This window comes from Cupressus sempervirens, chromosome 6, assembly GCF_028749045.1.
Source record: "Cupressus sempervirens isolate cs-2001-9-10 chromosome 6, ASM2874904v1, whole genome shotgun sequence".
Taxonomy (NCBI): Eukaryota; Viridiplantae; Streptophyta; class Pinopsida; order Cupressales; family Cupressaceae; genus Cupressus; species Cupressus sempervirens.
Window position 1 is genome coordinate 222,459,681 of NC_143123.1, and position 21,623 is coordinate 222,481,303.

A 21,623-nucleotide genomic window follows, 5' to 3' on the forward strand; every position below is an offset into this window, starting at 1 on the left:
TCATTATTTTGCCTCTTAATTACATCCAGTCCTTTTGCCTCTTAAGAGACATGAGCAAATGGATCAACTAAAGAATAAATCTCTGACATTTCTTTTTTCCTGTTAATCTTGACCATCCACTTCTCTTTAAAAGGAGGTTCTCTCCTCACTCTCTCATATATTATGTATTCATGCTAATGTTATGCTATCATTTTGATTCTTGATTTCTTGAGCACTTGAGCACTTTGCACTCTCACATTTTCATACTTGCATTCTAGAGTCATATTTTCTTACATTAAAATTAGATTAACACATTTAGCTTATCTAAGAGGAAGTAATATTTCATCTTGTTAGCTTAATTTTCCTTCTAGTACTTGCATTCTCATAGTGGCTTAGTCTTGCATTTGATTTAGCTTATTCTTGCATTCCATCTCACTTGGATTCTTGGATACGAGCACTCATGTTTCTTGTACTCTTCAAATCTCTCATTCTATAGTGCACCTTGCAAGGGTCTCCATCCTTAGGTTCATCTATAATCTACAATCACATCATTTGGTTCCTTGCACATCATGGATACAAACATATAATCCACCATTCATGGCTTGATTTCCATTGGATACCTTGGATAGAAGGGTTTATCGAAGTGGTCACATTATTGACACACATGTTTTGGTGTCCACCGTGGGGCTAGGACCAAGTTTCTAGCTCCGTTTTGCATCATTTTTTATTTTTTTAGTCACATGTTTGTTATTTTTATTTTCCAATATGAATTATCGTATGATTGAGTTCTCCTCTATGTGTGATAAAACTATGGTCTACAAGTAAAACATTGTGGTATAGTTCTGTCGACCTCCTTCTTTCTAGGATATCATTCTACTTTTGATGATTCATCATACTGGTTCAGGAACTCTGTCACCTTGGCATGGTTTATCATTCTTAATAGCTTAGTTTTCTTACATTTCACATGCATTTCAGTTTTCTGGTTTATCATAATAGATAATCAAGTGGTTTTGTAGGTTATTTTTTTTCATTTTGATATTACATGTACTAACTTGCATATGCAAAGAAAAGGAAAAGAAAAAATATCATTGTAATAGTTGTTATTAACTCGTATTTAATTTCATTAGGTACATTAAAAGCTCATGAGTGGGGTTTTTTTCCAGTAATAGGGAAATGTGTTCTTCTCTTTTTAAGACAATCACAAACATTGTCCCTTTGGTTTGGATCATTGAAAACAAGTTGGATAGGTTGATCTATAATAACCTTATTTAACCCTTCTTGGCATGCTTGTAGAAGCAGTGTGGAATATGAAAGTATTCTCTTTACCTCTTTGAGGGAAATATGAAATCTAGACCTTCACTTGTTATCTATTTTGCATTGATCCTTTAGTAGGATCTTATATCATTTAGAGGGTTTGTTGTTGAGGAAAAATTATTTTCAGAATAAACTAAGTGGGAACAAGCAAACTCGACTACTCCAACCCACTATAATAAAGAAGCCCTTAGAGGAGACTAAAGTTTCAGGCAAACATTGTATTTCTATTCATCTAGTGGGGATGTTTATGGGATTGTAACCACAATGGAATTTCTAGTTGGGTAGACTTGTTTGTGCTTGGGGTCCTTGAGGCTTTAATCTTGCTTTTGAGACGATCACATCTAAGTATTCTTGGGGTTGCGAGGCTTTAATCTTGTACTAGAACCAAGGGGAATGCTATGAACGAAGTCCTTACTAAGAACCTAAGTTAGAGGCCACCCTATTTTAGCCACATTGTTATCTTGGTGCAAGGAACGATCCAAGTATACTACTTGGATTTCCCCAAGATTTGACTCACCATATGTGTTCCTTTGGATTTGTTAAAAGCACTCTAAGACAAAGCCAACATCACTTTGTATGAGGCAATCGAGCGTCAAGTTGTGGACCATGGTATGGATGCAAGTCGTGACCTTTAAGTAAATATTTCTTGATGTGTTTTCAATTTGTGTTGAGACCAATGGAAATCATTTGGACATACACATGATGATAGTACTAGGGTTTATGCTTTGAGACCTCACATATGTTTGTATCATGCAAGGTTGCTTTGTCCCTTTCTTTATTGCTTGAGACTACTTCTTGTGTTACATTTTTATTGAACGCCTTGTATTTTAACATCAAATCATTGTTGTCATTGAGTCTAAATATTTTTAAAACAATCAACATTGCAAAAAAATCAAAACAACAAGTCAAACTAGGTGTCTTGGGTCAAATCTAGGTCATTTTACATTTCTTGATTCCTCTATCACCTACAATTTTGAGTTGTATCATATTATTCTAAAAAAAAATTTCACCTCTTAAATGAGGTATATCATCTACTTTTTGTAAATCTATCACCCAACCTATTTCTAGAATATCATTCCTAAGAGTTTCATCACTTATCTTATGGAAAAATATCATACTTTTATCCTTCTGTCACCTAGTTTACTGAGTTTTATCGAATGACTATTATTATGTGTTTCTTGCTTTTGGATCTTGTTCTTAGTAGGTTTAGGGAAGCCTACACTTGGTTTTTCTAATTTTTGGTCTTAAACTAGTGAGTTAGTGGTTGTTTCTTCTTATACATGATCATAATCTTATAACATTAAAATTAAAAATAGAAAAGAGTAGCAACCTATGATCATTCTTAGAAGAGTTGATTCTCCTTCACAAATTGAGATCTTGTATGTTGTGATTCAGAGTAAACCTAAGGTCATACTTAAGGGTCCTAACTCTTACAACCAACAACATCTAAACAATGAAACTCTAAACAAGTAGGGACCTCATCTAAACAAAATCCCACATCTACCAACTTAAGTTATAACTTAGTGTACCAATTACAATGTAACCCCACTCAATTTCCATATTTGAGTTTTTGGAACTCTCTCCTACGCATAATGAGACACTAGAAAAATCCCTTCTCATGACAAGTATTCCTAAAGACATTGTTGATGATCAATTCAAGAGCATGGTCAATCATATCACTACCCCTCATTATCTTACCTTTTCTAAAGAAGATGACAACTTACTTAGCCATATGCATAATCTAGCCTTACATATCAAAGTCAAAATCCATAAAACTTGTGTTAGACACGTGTTGATAGATGGAGGTGCAAGGTTGAATATATGTACATATAACTTGGTTAAATAGTTGGGTATGCTAGAATGTACCATTGATCCTCAAAGGAAGACTACTATTAAGGTATATGATGAGGAATAGATATCTTCTAAGGGTCTCATTATAATAACTATTCAAGTTGAACTAGTTGAGAAGGATTTCATCTTCCAAGTTTTGGACCTACCCCTTACTTATAACATCTCTCTAGGAAGATCTTGGATTCATGATATGAAAGCATTGCCTTCTACCTACCATCAATGCATCAAGTTTTCTTACAATGACACTAAAGTATCTATTCCTAGGGATAACACTATGTCAATTAATGCTCTTACTACTAAATCATTTGCACTACAAAATAGATATGCTAAGGAGACTAAGAAAATGATTGTTGAATGTGAGAAGAAAATGAAATTGTTGAATACTAGGATGTGGGAGTATTGGTTAGACTCTATTGCCACTCTCTCCTATGTCTCCATGTTCATATGGTAGACCTTTTGAAGAAATGAATACATATTCCTCTACTATGACTATTTATGGTACCTTTGTTCAATCCTCTCTACCTTTAGAAGATAAAAATGAAGATAGAGAAGTTAGGGATTGGATTTACCGAGAAGTGACACTCCCTATTGTTGTTTCTCCTAAGAAGTATGGCCAAGGATATAAATATATCACTAAAATGGCTTACCCAAGTCATGGTCCTTTAAGTGATAGAAACAAATACTCTTGTTGAACCAAAAAGTCACACTAATGGATGCAAGTTTAGGGACAAGACTAGTTTGGGATTTCCTAAAGATGATAAGAAACCTCTTTTTGATCACGAACCTACTAGCATAGGTGAATTTAAAAAAGAAATGCTACCCATCAACACTGTAACTCAAGAGGATGAAGACTTTGTTCCTTCTTCCATCCTTTTGGATGAAAATGAATACCAGTGGATAAAAGTGCTAAATATTCTACATCCCGCCACAATGATTTAGATATTGAGGATCCTAATAGAGAATAAATTTGCAAGAATACTACACGATTACTGGAAAGAGAGGAAAGTAATGATTCAATAGATTATGAGTGGGATTCTCTCTTGCGTGACTTGGGAATTGATGTCATTCATAGTTATATTAAGGCAAACTAATGTGGGTGATAAGTCACCCACTAGGCTTAATGGGTTGAATCCACATATGGCTCTTATTTAGTAATCTATTAATGCTAGAAGACTATTTGATTTAGGTATCTCTGAGGAAGACCTTATAAAATCAGAATTTATTGTTACTAGAGATGACTCCTACCATATCAACACCTTGAAACCTTCCATGTCCCTTTCTCTAATGCATCTTGACCTTATTGATTGGTCACAACAAAAACAATAAGTCTAGCCCTTAACTTATAAAAATGATTATGAGATTTATTACTACCTAAACATTATAGAAATCGTAGTCTCTTCCACCAACGAACCAACAATAAACATGACAAATTTAGACATCAAGTATCTTAGTCACAAAATAAAAAAGAAAATAAGAAAGGATGAGAGATCTGATGGAGAAACTACTTTGTGACAACCACAGAGCCAAAAATAGTAAAAAGAAAAGACATACCCAAATGTAAAAACCTCCTTGGGGCCCCCACGGATGAGATACTTGGTAGTATGCCTAGCTAATTTCAAGAAAGATTATCATTTTTTATAGTTGCCACTTAGTCGATCAACATTAGAATAGAAGAAATGCCTCACACCATTCACTTAGCTCAATCTCTATCTAAAGATAAACTTTGCTTGGACATATTTGGATATACTAGGGCTTGACACTAATCTCATTATGCACTAATTGTCTACAACTCCTAGTGTTAAACCCATTAAGAAAAAAATATCCACATGTGCCTCTATTGGCCAAATAAGAATTAGAAAAGCTTCTATTTTTGGTTTCATACATGACATTGACTATGTTGAATGGATATTAGACATTGTACTTGTCTCAAAACATGATAAACCCATTTGAGTTTGCACTAATTTTTGAGATCTAAACAAAGATTTCCCTAAGGATGATTTTCCACTCCCAAACAATGACATGATAGTGAACATGACAAAAATATATGAAATATACTCTCTAATGGTTGAATTCTCATGTGAAGACCAAGAAAATATTGATTTCACTTGTGCGTGAGTAACCTTTTGTTGGAACGTCATGCCATTTGGACTATAAAATGCTAGAGTTATATATCAATAAGATGTGACAACCATATTTCATGACATGATACATAAGTCAATGAAAGATTATATGGATTATACCCTTGCTAAGTCTGAGAAAAAGAATACACATCTTGATGATTTGGGTTTAATCCTAGATTGTATGGAACAATTCAAGCTTAGACTAAATTCTAAAAAATTTGCCTTTGGGGTTACCTTGGGAAAGATAATTGGTTATATCATATCTACTAAAGGAATTGTAGACACCCTAAAATTGGCAAAGACCTAAAACAAGGCGAATTTTGATCAAGCAATTAGAATTAAGGACAAAATCAAATAATAGAGGAAAATGATAGACTTTCAAATCAATGGTAACATCAAGTTGTTCGAGTAATTAAATCAATCAATCACCTATCAAAATTAAAAAGGACCAAAATCACTTTAAAAAGAGGAAAAACAATTTGTAAAATCATAAATCAAAATAAAAAAGGAAAAAGGTAAAGACAAAATTTGAAAGTAAATGCAACATTTTAATAAATCAACAAAAGCCATTTATTCTCTCAAAAGTGAAAATCCTCCTTTTTGAAATTAAAAGAATTGAAAACTCTTCATTTATCCTCACAAACTATGTCTATTGGACTTTTCCTGTTGTTGCATTATGAGATATTTTCAGTTTCACCATTACCCTCTAGTGAAAAGTAAAATCCTGATCCTTACCCCAACCCCATCCTAAAACCCTATAAATAGGAGGGAAAATCAAGAGCAAAGGGACCCAAGTTTTAGGCATCCATACTATAGGCATTTAGAGCTATCATTTAACATCATTGTTGTTGAAAGTTAATGTCACATTAGCTTCATTTTATTATCATTTTGATAACTATTTAACATTGTTTAGTATTGTTTTAGTCTCATGCATGCACATATCATAACATTTTAGTGTTATTCTCTTAATGTAATTGGCCTTTCATATAGATCTCATATAGACTTACTTAGATCTGCATTAATAGCATACTCCCATTCTAGAACTTTCACTAAGATGCTGGTTTGAGAGCAGTTTTAGCAGTTGTTGGGGAAACATTAGATGTTCAAGGAGTCTTTATTTAATAGTGATTTCTAGGGTCTATATTAGTTTATTATTATTCTGATTGCACTCTACACTAAGGTCTCATGATGTGAATCCACCGTGTACAAATTGGCGCCCACTGTGGGGCTTCATTCTAGAGCCTCATTTGTTTTTTAAATTTTCATTCTAATCTTTGATTTTTCTTGTAGACTTGTGTATTGCTCTAATTTTTTGTGTAGATCTGGCTTGTTACAAGTTTTATAATGGTTGGGAAGACTCATAACAGGAGCAACAACCTTTCAAAGATGCTTCCGAGATCACGAATATCAAATCTGAGATTTCTTTGATGTTTTGGCACTTCTGAACACTGCTTTAATGCTTCCACATTATTTTATAATGCATTTGAAGTGTTTTGTAATGCATTTGCATTATTTTATAGTACATTACTAGATCTTGTAGTGCATTTACATGATCAATTAGTGCTTTTGACTGATATTATAATGCATTTGCACATTTATGTAATGCATATGCCATTTTCTGTAGCACATCTAATCAAAGCTATAAACTGCCCTATCTAACTTGCAAATCTGATTGCTGGTTGTTTACAAATCTCTTTTGGACTAGACAAGAACTCCCAAGCCATTGAAATTGTGAGAAGGAATATAGACAATAAAAAATGTGGCTAGCCTCTTCTAGTGTCAAATTAGGTAGGCCTAAACCCTTATCAATTAGATTGCAACATTTCAAAGTTCATAACCTAGCTTAAGTAAGGAGTTTGATTCCTCTGATCTATTGAGAAATAGGCCTATTCTCTCAACTCCCTGAGTTGATCAGGATGCTAAACCTTCTGAAATGGGTCAATAGGAATTAATCTAGGAATGAACAAACATGTATATTAAATAGGATCCTCTTGTCTTCCATAGTTAAAGGCTTGTAATTGAACAATCTTATTTTTCATGTTTGAGAGATTGGAGTACTAGGGATATGCTCTCACTCTTTTAGGGTGATCAAACTCCCAAACCTACTTTTGATTTCTATTTCTCATGCTTTTCACTAGGTAGTTTACTTAGCCATAGAAAGGTCACCTCTCAAGATTTTCCTTGGCAGGGCCGGTGAGAGGGAAAGCCTTCCATCTTGCATTCCTAATCGAATGCAAGTCAATCATGTTTGAAACATATCCTTCCTCTAGTAGTCTCACAAGAGACTACGCCAAACCTCCTTCATGCTGGTAAATTTGAAAACTATTGGTTAAACATTAAATCATTCTATTCACTAGCCTTAGCAAGCCTTGTCAAGAAGCCATTTGCTTTCATTTTCTAGGTGTGTGCACTTGATTATTTCATTTTCATTTCTACTATTGATGTGCTTGAATGTGTCTACTTTATGCATGTTAATGAACTTCAAACTACAACCTTTCCAATCCAATTCAAACACAACTGCAAACCAACACTAAGTCAAACACAATCATTGTTGTATACCCTAGAATAATGCATTAAATTCTAGAAACAATGCATTTGATTACTTATATAGTGCATTTGAATTTTGTAATAATGCATTTAAATCCTGTAATAGCACATTTGATAAGTGAAATAACACATTTGAATAATACAATAGCACATCTGAATTTAAAACAACACCTTTACCCTGTAGAAGAGTGCTTAACACAATATAAAATAACATATATAAGCACTTAAATAATGCATTTAAAGATTCTTGTAGTGCATTTGAGAGAACTTTCAAAATAGAGGATATCTGCACATGGAATATCCATAAACAAACACTAGATTTGGATACCCTTTTCCTTCATTAACATTCTACAAAACTAAGGAATCCTAAAAATGACCAACATCTTTAAAGAAATCAATGTTCCAACCCTACATAGGGACTCTTATCCAATAGCCATCGTTACCTCAACTTCATACATCAAGTCAGATACAAATAGAAACACACATCCATCCCTTACCTAACTTCATGGAATTGAGTCTTATCATCATCAATGTCACTAAACACCTTTTTGAAAAATAACTTGATGTTCCAACACATTTTGGTCTAAAAATAATCCTGATGCCATTGAAATGTAGAAGAATTAGAGGGGTATTATTTGTGTCTCATGCCACTATGTAAAACTAGTTTAGCTACAAGACAAAAGGAACCTAAAAGATCGCTCATACGGGTAAGTGCTAGAATAGCAAAATGAACTATCATATCTGTGCAATCAATATCTAGAACCCTCATTTGATTAATTTGGTAATTATAGTAATTGTATTATGATTTTTTTTTAAGGAAGGAATTTGATTTCGTTCGGAGGGGTTTCATGTTTTGTGTTTTTATAAAACATATATTAAAAAATAATAATTAATTTGAAAGGGGAAGTGAGCCATTACCCCAACACCCCTTGCCTCCTTCCTCCACCATCATGCAACCAGACTGCAAAGCAATGTGCGACTGTTGTAAGCAAACCACAATTGCTACAACAACCTATGACTACTTACAAGCTATGCACGACTACTTGTGCAACTAAGACCACATGAGCCCAAGGGGATGTGATCGCGGGTCCCACAAAATGTATTTGCATTGTTTCTTTTTAATTTAATTTATTAATTAAAGATTTTAATATAGTTTGTGTTTTAAATATTAATTAAAATAATTAATATTAAATATTATTAGTAATTAATAATAACTTTTATTATATTATTAAATTAATAATAATTATTAATAAATAATATTAACATTATTTTGTTAATGATTTAATAATAATTATTATAATAATTAAACAAGTTATTATTTAATTTTAAGAATATTTATGAAAAAATAAAAAATAAAATAGTTTAAATATTATGAGTTTTGAAAATTGAGTTTTGATTTAAATCAATAACGTATAATTGTGTTAATTATTTTTAATCTATTATTGATTTAATTAAATATTTATTTATCTATTAAATAGAAATTTGTAAACTTTACTAAATCTGAGACTTAAAACAAACCAAAAATGTGAACCCTATTTGTAAATTAAAATAATGTATTTTCAAAACCAAACAAAATTATGAAACTACACTTGCTATGATGTATGTTTTACCTTGTGTTGGTTTGGGGTTGACTTGGAGTGTTAACTAGTTTTGGATGTCTACCAGAGGCTGTGAGTTACTGTTTTGGAGTTTTTTTTCTATGATGATGTTATATATATGATCTTTTATACCTGACCATGGTGATGTGTCACGTGTTTCTATAATGAGTTTTTGATCAATGCTTGTTAGTGCTTTCTAGTTGCATGTATAGTACTAAGGTGATAATTGTGACTTACTTGTTGTAATCTTTGATTTCAATCAATTATCTTCTAGTGCTTTCTAGTTGTGTGTATAGGACTGAGGTGATTATTATGGTTTGTCTTTTGGTACTTTCCAGTTTGATGTTATGTATATGATCTTTTATACCCGATCATGGTGATGTGTTAGGTGTTTGTATAATGGGTTTTTGATTAGTGCTTGTTAGTGCTTTCTAGTTGCTTGTATAGAATTGAGGTGATAATTGTGACTTTCTTGTTGTAAACTTTGATATTTCGATCAGTTATCTTCTGGTGCTTTCTAGTTGAGTGTATAGGACTGAGGTGATTATTGTGGTTTCTCTTTTGATGCTTTCTAGTTTGATGTTATGTATGTTATCTTTTATACCTAACCATGGTGATGTGTCACATATTTCTATAATGATTTTTTGATCAATGCTTGTTAGTGCTTTCTAGTTTCTTGTATAGAATTGAGGTGATAATTGTGACTTTCTTGTTGTAATCTTTGATATTTTGATCAATTATCTTCTAGTGCTCTCTAGTTGCTTGTATAGGATTGAGGTAATTATTGTGATTTGTCTTTTAGTGCTATCCAATTTCTTGCATAAGACAGATGTGAATGTTATGATTTGTCTTTAGGTGCTTTCCAATTGCTTGTAAAGGACTGAGGTGATTATTATGTTTTATCTATAGGTTCTTTCCAATCACTTGTAAATGATTGAGGTGAAAATTGTGATTCTATGATTTGTACTTTTACGAACCTAGGGTAGGCAATCTATGTGTACATTGGGAAGTGGCTTGCAATGGAGGTTGGATCCCTAAGGAGGCTACCTAGGTAACCCATTGTAGGTTATTTTAATAAGTGATAACATTTCATTAAATGAGAATAAAATGAATTAGTAAGAGTCATTGTTTTACCTCACCCATGCCTCAAGTGCAAGTACAAGATAGGATGGGAGTAGAGAGGATGCTTGGTTGTGACCTTGCTTCATTAGTATGCCTTGTTTGTATGAGAGGATACTAGTGCTTCATAGAGACATTAGGGGGTTGGAGTCTAGAGAGGTTGCTAGAATAATCTTAGAGTTGGCTCATGCAATGACACTTTCCCACTTACATAGTAGATTTTCTATGTGTCTTTGTTGCCTTTTGGATTAGATGATACTTGTGTCTTAGTGCCCTTTGAGATAGATTTCTATCAAGATTCCTTGACCTAGATGTTGTTTATGACTTGTGGATTGATATCCGTATGGGACTTGATATTATCTCATTAGCATGGTGGGAGTGGGTCATTTAGGTTCCATGAGGTCAGATGCTAGTACATTTTCTTATACCATTGAGATATGATAGGTGGATACCATTGCTGAATGTACTTGTGCAAGTGTTCCTTTCTTTTTGATCTTGTATTTCTGTTGGATGGTTATATTCTATTGTACTGTACTTGACTTATTATAGATCTTATGAGATGATGTATTTTGTTGATGATGTATATTCTTTGAGCTTTTCATACCCTATGACTTGTACAGAGGATGATCATGCATTCAGATTTTGCCAAGTGACATCTAATGTAATTATATATTATTTAATTAGATTCATACTTGTGATTATTCCATGATGTGGATTTTGGTTATATGTTAGATTTGATATTAATAAACTTTTACATGTGATTCAATGTCATGGGATCCTTAAGAGATGTAATCTATTTATGATGGGTGTATGTATGTGAGTTATTGCTTCCGCTATAATATCTCTTGTTGCTATTATCTTTCAAAAAAAATGTTTGACAAACTTAGTGAAATCTTAGGTTAATTTCTTTTGGATTCCCTAGTGGGGCATTACATGGTGAAGAGAATAAACTATAACATCAAACATTAAAGTTTATCTTAATACTTTGTCCAATAATTATGGTTAACACTTATGTTGTGTCATGTGTTCCTTGTAGGCTCCATTCCTACACAAAGGGTGTGCTAATGTGTATTGAGGATATGTTATAAATGAATTTGGTGAGAAGGCTTGCAAAAAGAAAAGAAAAAACTTGACCAAAGGAAACAACACACTACTCAAGGTCTTAGTAACACCAAGGTCCTCCTAGAAATATATTTTGTGCAAATTAATAAAGCCCACAAGCTCCTATTTTTCCTTTGCTCTTTGTACTAATGCATATGTTGAGTTTCTTTACCATTGTTATTTGAATATTTGACATTTTCTATATTTGAAATTTTGACAAATACAAGATCTCAAAATTTTTTGGCACTTATGGTTTGACCTATTTGATAGTTATTAACATGTTCTTGCTCGGTCTTTAACTTCCCAAGGTCTTAAAATTGAACTACCAAAGAACTGTGGTTAAGAATGCCTTTATATGTCATTCAATTAAAAACATCTCGTATGAAGATGTGGATTCTACTAAACCCATTGGCTATAAGGAAGAAGAAAAATGATTAGTTGCATTTGAGGATGAGGATGATCAATTGCCCAAATTGAACAAGCAACACTTACTGTGCCAAAAATAGATGATTCAAGCATGTCTATTTTTACCTTTATGATGTGGGTGAACATGTGTAGCATTATCATTTTAGAATCATTTCTTTTGGTACATCAAAAAGCCTTTGACTATGACTACAATCTTAGCTCAAATTATTGTGTAACTCTAGGCTAGTTAATGGCAGCTACATAAAGAAAGAGAGTTTTTAACCGAAAGAATTGGGAGTTCTCATTGACTCTTGGACGAATCGATATTGTATGTTTTGTTCAAATTATTTTAAGAGAAAAAATTTAATCAACCTTAAAAGTCTAAGATAGAGTATTAGATTATATTTATTTGGGGATAAAATTATTCCTCAAGCTATGGTGATGGAATAATGAGTTGTTAATAGGTGAGGGGTTGACCTCATTTTAGCCTTTTTTTGATGATAATAATGCTGCACTAGAGTGCTCAAGAATAACATTGTGTTGTGTATTAGATACAAAAAAATGCTCAGGTTGATTTAACTATAAAATATAAAGTTCAATCACACCTCATTGAAAAAGGATTCAATAAGATTATCAATTTTGATTATATTGAGAAGAAAAGTAGCTAAAACACTCAAATTCATGTCTTGGCTCACATATAACAAAAGTAGTTAAAACACTCAAAACTCATGGTGTCTCTATGGTGTTGTTTGGTCAGCTTATTATTCCTATTAAGGTGGAACCCTTTTCTATTGAGGTAAGAAGGGAGATTGCAATTAGTGCTTAGAACAACATCCAAGTTATTGTTGTGTACAAGAAGATCTTTATCAGGCATGCCCTCTCCAAAAGTTTTTTTAGATTTCTTTTGTGGGCAACAACTAGTGTGTTGTCAGTTTCTTCACCTTTAGCCATAATGATAGTATCTTTTAGTTTATTTCCTCCCTATGACTAGGTGATTGCTAGAAGTTTCAAGGGGCCCACTTTGGTCCGCATTTGTGTTTTTGGGTAAAGCTTGCAACTTTTGAGTGGGCTTGTCCCATGATGATCTTGAGAATGTTGACAATATTTGATGGCTTGTTCACTTCCAGATTACTTTTTTGATAGAGTTAGATATGAGTATTGTTTCATCTATTCTTGTGGTACTAGTCAATGTTAACACATTGACTAATTTGTTGTTAATGCGGTGTTTAACTATGTATAGTATCAACCCTTTGGGCCTATTCTCTTATTGTTCCATAGGCAAACACCCTCTTTTTGTTCTAATAAAATTCAAAAGGACAACACACTAAACAAAAACTATCCTGGAATATGATAAATTATTTTATAATAGTAGAATTCTAGGAGGCGCCTAGGACAATGCTTGTGTCACTGTCGTTGCCTTTGTCTACTATACGACATTAGTAAAATAATTGAATTCATACATCTTTGACCCATTTTTATTTTATTTATGTGCAATTTTTTGAGAAAGAAAAAAATGGACAAACACAAACGATGCTAAAAGTTAAAGCATGACAATTATAGAATAAAAATGTAAAATATGAAATGGAGTATCCAAAGAGTTAGTAGCCCAACATGTAAAATGTGAAATGTAGTATCTAAAGAGCTAGTAGCCCTTGTCAATGCTTCTACATTGTTCATACCCTAGTAGTTGCAACTACAACATATGAAAAACTCATTCCATCCTTTATTCTTTGATGGATGCCCATGCTTTTTTCAAAGGCTAGTGATTTGGCAGAGGGTAGGAGGATACTGACATTTTCTTGAAAGTTCTATAGTTTTGATTTACATAAATTTCAAAAGAGATTTTTTTGATTTACCATTTGATTTGTCAGTGTGAGAGATAATTAATTCTTTCTTATCTATATTCTTTATTTTTGTTATTTTGAAAATTATGAATAACCAATAAAAAATTAGAAATAAATAGTTAAATTTTTTTTTAAAAAAGAAAAGTCTTCTAACTTTAGAAATCAAGTTTTGGGATTCCAAACTAATAATAAATAGAATTTAAATAAAATTGAGAAAATAAATACATTAACCAAATACAATTTAATTGTGGTTAGCCAATACAATTTAGTTGAATTCAAAGTGAAAGCTTTAGTATTCTGCCCTTATGGAAGAAACTAACAAGTGTAGAAACTAAAGGAAATCATTTCAATTAACTATTTATAAATTTGATAAAAATTGCAAAAGTCCAAAATGTAAACATTTGATCAAAACAACTTCATTTCCTAAATTAGATGGATTTAATACCTGATTCACCTGCAACTAATAAAAATATAGTGGAAAATTTAAGAGAAGGAAGACATAGGAAGGTGACAATGGCATTGTCACTATTAATTGCAAAGATAGATGAATAATGTAGCTATGGTATATAGGACAATATAAAAATCATCAAGAAGAGCCCGAGAAAAGAGTAGTAACCCTTATGAAAGAGCATCAATTACAATAATAGTATAGCTACTAGGTTACTTGGAAATAGGTCTAGTATGAGTATTGTTAATACCTTGAGTGATTTGGTCACACAACCCACAATGTACAAATTCAACAATATGTTTCAGATGAATAGTTTGGGAGTAATGTTTTCCTTCTATTCTCACTCAACACTAATTATGGCCTCTCGAATTCATCAAATGAAAATTTCATCTCTGAAAGTATAAAAATTTAAACCTTGGCTTCATTGTGATGTATGTAAACCCTACCGAATGAAGAGAATATCTTCCTATAAATGGAAATAGATTTTTTTTTAGATGAATAGTCCTTTTCTATTAATAAAATATACTAAGAATACAATTCACAAAAAAGGGGCCCAGGGATACAAGATCATTCACATGGCTGAAGATGGACTTAACAACACAGCCTCAGCTGGAAACAATAAATATTCATAAAAAGAAGAAGAATAAACCACCTTAGGCTACCAAGGCAGTGCCAATTGAAGGAGGAGGACCATCTCTATCAAGAAATCCCCACGTATTAGTGGGATTGTGGGGCGGACTGGGAATAGTCCAGCCGTCATCAGTAGCAGCAAGATTAGGGGCAGTCTTTGCTTCCTTAACCTCTAGCCATGGAGGAGAAATCGCTAAAGCTAGGCAAGGAAATTTCCCAGAATGCACTCGTCGAGGCCTAGGAGGTAGAGTCGGGGACCAGCCAGAACCATCATGAGGTGGGGAAGTAGAGTGATGCCTCCATCTATCATCACCACCATTGGGAGAGTGGTGGTAGGAAGCTTGAGAGCGTGGTGTGTGTGAGTGGCGGCGAGAACAGAAGCCCCGAGGCGTAGAGGCATCAGCCGAGGCATTTAGAGGAACTCTAGCAATGGTACAAGGAGCATTGCCCAAATGATTTAACAATTCTTGTAAGTGAGAAACTTCTAGGGAAACTTTATTAGCTTGCACCTAGATCTACATAATCACATTGTTACAAATGCATGTTTTAGTGTACATAGCAATGTTAACATCCAAAAAGCTATGAGTCAACAAAACAACATTCTTATCTTTCCATAAAGAAAACAAAATTTCCATCCTAAAGGTATGCCAAATTTGAGTGAATTTCTAAGGAATTCTAAGGGAATCACCCAATAGGATCATGTGCCATGAAAATGGTTCGGGCCTAAAAGGCTTGAAAAAATCATGAATCTAGTGCCAATAATTTTGAGCACACTTACAAAACCAAAAAATATGCAAAAAAGGACTTAGGTTGACCATAGAAGGGGCATCTAGGATTAGGAACCCAATGTGCTTGAGCCAAGGCCCTAGGGGAAGACCTTGGAAGGCAAGGCACCAAGCAAAGTGGGCAATCTTGGGTTCTATAATAGCACTCCAAATTGCATCTAAACATTTTCTCCATTGAGAGAGCCAAGATTGCAAATGCCACCGCTAGTTAAGCGTGTCAACCATCAGAAGATGAGTTGAGAGCCATTGATACCCCATACTGGGCTTATAATTGGCAAATGGAGTGGTCGGATACCACTTCCAATCATGCCACCAAGGCCAACCAGACGGAATCCACACATTATGAACAAGGTGCACAAGGATGGAAGACAACAGAAGGTCAAAAGTCTATTGATCTGTACTGACAAGGCGGTACTAAACTTGCATATCTTCCCATGACCTGAAACTCATGGTGACTCTTGAAAATAAATTCTTAGGAGTGCAAATGCCACGTTTGAAAAAATGTAGAGCACTGGCACCTTGAATCTTGGCGAGAGGAGTACCCTGCATAGAAAATAGGGGAGAACACCAAATGTTTTGTTGATTCAAGGAAAGCCCATTGTGAAACTCATCTCCAGCCCAATGAAGCAATGGCTTAAGAGCTTCCTAGGCTTTCGAGATACTCTTAATAATAAATGAGCCCTAAATGGCCATTGGTTAACGCATGATGAGAAGGGTTTGAAAACCAATCCCCTTCCATGCAGGCCTGTTAACAGGGAAGCTGGAAGAAATGCAGTGCCTTACCAGAATCTTCTAGGCTTCATCCCTAGAGATAGCTTAGATAATCCATTTGGCACAAAGAGAAAGGCCTTGTTTCTGAGTGGAAAGCACGCCAAGACCACCAGACTCCCTTGGGAGATAACAAAAATCCCAAGAAACTCTATGAAAACCATGATGGTCAGAACCAGAAGCCCAAAGAAAATCTCTGAGAAAATGTTCCAGCTGGAGATAGGAAGCTTTGCATGGCACCCAACAGGAAGAATAGTAGACATGGGTGGTGGCCAGAATCTTAGAACAAATCTGGAATTTACTAGTAAGAGAAAGAAGCTTGGTGATCTAATAGTCAAGCTTTTTGCTAATCTTGGCAAGCACAACATTCCAAAGCTCCATACGAGAGGCCTAGAAGGCAAAGGGAATGCCAAGAAAGTGGAAGATTTCCCCATGAGTAACCCATTTCCATTGGAACTGGCTAAGCCAAGGTGGAGCTGTCAAAAAAGACTGGGGATAATAGAGCGTTTTATGCCATTAGATGGTAGAGCCAGAGGCTTGACAAAAGGTGTCCACACAATTTAAAGTGTTTTTGATATTTTCTCCATCCTCAAGAAGTGTAAGAAAGGAATCATCAAAAAAATGGCCATCGACTAACAGGGAGGAAGAATTAGGCAAGGAAATGCCATGAACCAGTCTAGAAGACACAAAATGAGCTAACAAATAGCCAAAACCTTCAGCAGCAAGGACATAAAGTGCTGGAGCTAGAGGGAAACCTTGCCCGATTCAATGAAAAAGTCTAAAAGCCTCAGATTGAGAATTATTGATGGTAATGCAAGCATTAGCATCACCAAAGAGCATCTCTATGGACTAAAGAAAATTGGGGCCAAAACCCAAAGCCTAAAGCATAGCCAAGATGAAGGGCCATTCAATGCGATCATAGGCTTTAGCAAAATCAATCTTTAAAAAGATAGCTTGTTGCTTGGACTTGTGAGCCCATTCCATACCCTCCCAAACAACAATGATGTTGTCCATAATATATCTAGACTTGATGAAGCCAGTTTTCTCAGACCACACAATTAAAGGCAACATGTGCCTGATTTTGAGAGAGAGAGTGCCTTGGAAATGATCTTATAAGACACATTCAGAAGGGTAATGGGCCTCCAATTGCATATGTCCTCAAGATCACCAACTTTAGGTATGAATTTGATATTCCCTTTATTTATTATCGCTCCTAAGCTTTTAGTATGGTATGCTTTGAGATAGACTTTGTGTAGGTTAGGACCTATTTGTTCCCAGAGGTGTTTGTAGAATTCATAGGGAAAGCCATCACATCCAAAAGACTTGTCATCTGCCATCAAGTCAACTACCTCTTTAAGGTCTCTGGGGGAAAGAAGTTGCTTACAGCAAGCACGTTGCTCAACCACAAGGCGGTTTGGAGCAATAGAGATACACTTTCTGAGAGCCTCCTCCTGAGCAATCGAATTTCCCTGTGAAGCAAAAACGTTCTCATAATGATGAACGAAGGCTTGCAGGATGTTAGGGAGACTAGATAGAATAGCCATTCCCTATTTGATCTTTTAAATCCCAACATTGGTATGATGGGCCCAAAGAGCCTGAAAGAACTCCTTCAAGGCTTTATCGCCAACCTCCAACAAGTGGAGACAGGCCTTGATTTGAGCTCCACGAGAAACATAGTTGTCAGCAATTTTCTTGTTATGGTGAAGCTTGGCAAGATTAATTTGTAGATCCACATCAAAGGGATTGAAGGTGAGAGCCTCAGAGGCTTTTTTGAGGGTGAGGGTGTTTGCTTCATAAGAGCAATTCCTAAAAACTGCCAGCTGGCACCCATAGATGCACAAAAACTATGTAGTTTTGGTAATGACATCATTCCACCATTGAATCCATCCCCACTGGGATGGAAGACGTGGCTCCAAATTCTAGACACATTGGATGTGCGAGATGGTGGAAGCATGCAACAACACAAACGTGTTGAGGAAGAATTGAGACTTGGCCATCTTCGGGGTAGCTGTTTGCTAAGAAATGACAAAATAGATGGGATAGTGGTCGGATAATGTCACATCTATCAGGGGAATGATAGGCATATCTCGATCTTTAGAAAAAGAGAAAAAATATTGCGCAGAGATCATAGCATGATCAAGGTGCTTTAAAATGTGGTCAGAGCCAGCTCAAAAGTTGGACCAAGTGTGCTAGACCCCACTACCCTGGCAGCAGTTTGAATTGGGATAAAAAAGGCCCAATTTATTTTGCATGTAGTACCAGGCTTCTCTTTCCCCAACTGTCCACCAAAGGGGTAGAATGCCATCTTTTTCAGGTGCAACTTCAACCATATTGATGTCCCCATACATGACCCAAGTAGCGGGAGGCAAGTTGTTAGCTAGCGAAACCCACATCTAGGATCTTTCCACAGCATCATTGGAGGCATAAACATTAATGAATCCAAAAGAATGATTGTGAATAGAAAGAAAAAGCCAGATAATTCTATGCATGGGTTTAGAACCATGTGAAATAATAGCAGAATGAAGGCGAGGTGACAGGAGAGTAACTACACCACCTCGGCCAGGTTCATGCTAAGAGGAAAATAAAAATGCCATCCTACCAAATGATGTGGCACGTAGTAGAAAGCATGAAACCAAAAATCTTAACTTCTTACAGGTAGAGAACATCTAAATTACCAAGTCTATGACGATTGTCCCAGACATAGAATTTTCTGGAGAGGTCAAAAAGACTTAGAACATTCCAGGAGAGGAAGCTCATGAGAACTCTTCCATATCATCCTCATCCTCAAGAGAGGAGTATCTATTCTACAAGAAGGTATAAACCTGGTGGAAGTCAAATGGGAAATCATCTGACCTAATAGCCTTTTGCTTCACCTCTGGTTTCTTTGCACGTCCAGGAGGATTGCGAGAATGTCTTGTCGCTAATGGCACGATGGAAGAAATTGCAATAGGAGCACGAACCCAAGCCAAGGAAAAAACCCTGTCGGCTGCCTTAATCCCCTACATACTAGCCAGGTTTGGAACCTACGAAACCCTCAAAATAGGTGCTGTGGGAGCCCCTTGTGGCCCTATGCTAGCCGGCGTGAACGCTCCTGTGGAAATAGGAGGAACCGCAGTAATCACCGCATAAGATGGCTTGGGGGACAAGGGATTCAAAGGACCCTTGCCCTTGCGCCCAACAGTAACCCATTCTTCCTTCTTTCCTTTGGCCTATTTGGAAGGTGCTTCTTTATGTGTGGGCTTAACCCTATGCATAGCCAGAGGGCAATCCTTGATCTTGTGTTCTGCGGACTGGCACCTATAACAGGTGTTGGGTAAATTCAAGTAAAGAACCTTCTGGGAGAAGGTTTGATCTCCAATCTAGATTTCCACAAAATCCTTGGAAAGATCAACTTTGACGCAAACGTGTTGCTGTGGGTGGGCATTAAAATTTTTCTCAAGCTCCTTGGTGACAACTTTGCCAAGGGTTTTGTCAATGGACTCAATGAAAGGCCAACATGGAAAGGGAAGACCTGGAAACTCGACCCACAAAAGAACCCTAAGCTTTTTATCATCTAAGACTGTGAAGTCTCGGGACCATTTTTGGAAAACAATCAGAGAGGAATGCATAGACCAAGGTCCATTGTTAAAGATTGCGTCTGCTTGCGACAGGTTAGCAAAGCGAAATAAAAAAACCTTTGGTAAGTTTTTGCATAGCATCAAGGAGGAATCCATGAGGAGTCCAACATTTGTTAACCTAGTATTGGAGCATAGCTTCAGGAGGAGTCCTACCAACAAAGTAACCTATCAAGGTATGGTGTTCTAACCAGTCACAAGCAACATCAAATTCTTGTAAAGGAAGGATAATATCAGGATTACCTTGTGAAAGACCTTTGGGACAAACTTGTGTGGGCGTTTGTTTAGAGGCGGCGCCATGGCATTTCGAAGCAGCAGTGAGAGAACTAGAAACAACTAGTTCACCGTTGGCTGGAGCCATTATAACCTAACCTAAAAGCTCCTACAGTAATTTTGGTTTGACAAGTGGTGCCTATAGGAGGAAAGCTCAGACGAAGAGTCGTACACAAAAAAACTAGAAGTTCGCATGAAGCAAGAAACCCTAGCAGAGTGAGAATCCTCGCATATGCAATCGTAGGAGATCCTCATTCTCAATGGAAATAGATTTGAAAAAAAAAACAAAAAAAAAAACATACCTTTGTGCGAATATCAAAGAGATATTTAAAGGAATGATATTTAATTTGTAGAAGTGTAAAGATGAAGCCTTAAATGTCTTAGTGATGTTAGCAAAGCTTCTTAAGCTTTCTCTTTTCTAAACTAATATTTCTTACAACTTAGTTTTTTGATGAGGTGATGAAACTACAATTAGATTAAAAAATATTTTGATGAGGTGATGAAACTACAATTAGATTAAAAAATACTCTGGAGAGTACATTTGAATGTGAAAAATTCTACTCCTTTCTCCAATTTCACTTGGTGCACTCTCCAGAACAATCTAGAAATAATAAGCATTCTTGATGAGCAAAAAAAAAATATTAATTATGATTTTTTATAATATTTTAATATGAAAAAATATTAAACCATTGATAGTGTAATAAATAAATAAATCCTTCTCAATTGAAGTGCTAGAAACTACTCTAGCAATATAAGCTTTCAACTATGCTAAAAAGTGGAAACAAGGAAAGTGTACTAGACACACTCTGTGTAGATATTTGAGTTTGAATAAAGAGTATGTAGCTAGATTTGTTCTATTTTGCCTTTAAAGTTTAAAACATTCAATAAGGATATTTAATAATTAATCATACAACTAACATAGTCTTCACCTTTCTATTGATTGATAACAATTGGCATAAATTGGCAAAGCTAAAATATTACAATATTATGATTCTGACACTTCTTGTTACAGGTATCAAAATCATCTACACAATTTTTTAGGAATGATGTATTACATAAATAGTGATGTCGAAGAATATCAAGTGCCCAATCTAGAGATTGAGTACTTGCCACAAGTGAGCCATTTTGTTCAAGAGAGAAATAAATTATAGAAACCAAAGAGAGCAACAAAGGAATATTGATAAAGTTTCACTCAATAACAAACTCATCAAGAAAACCACGACTCCT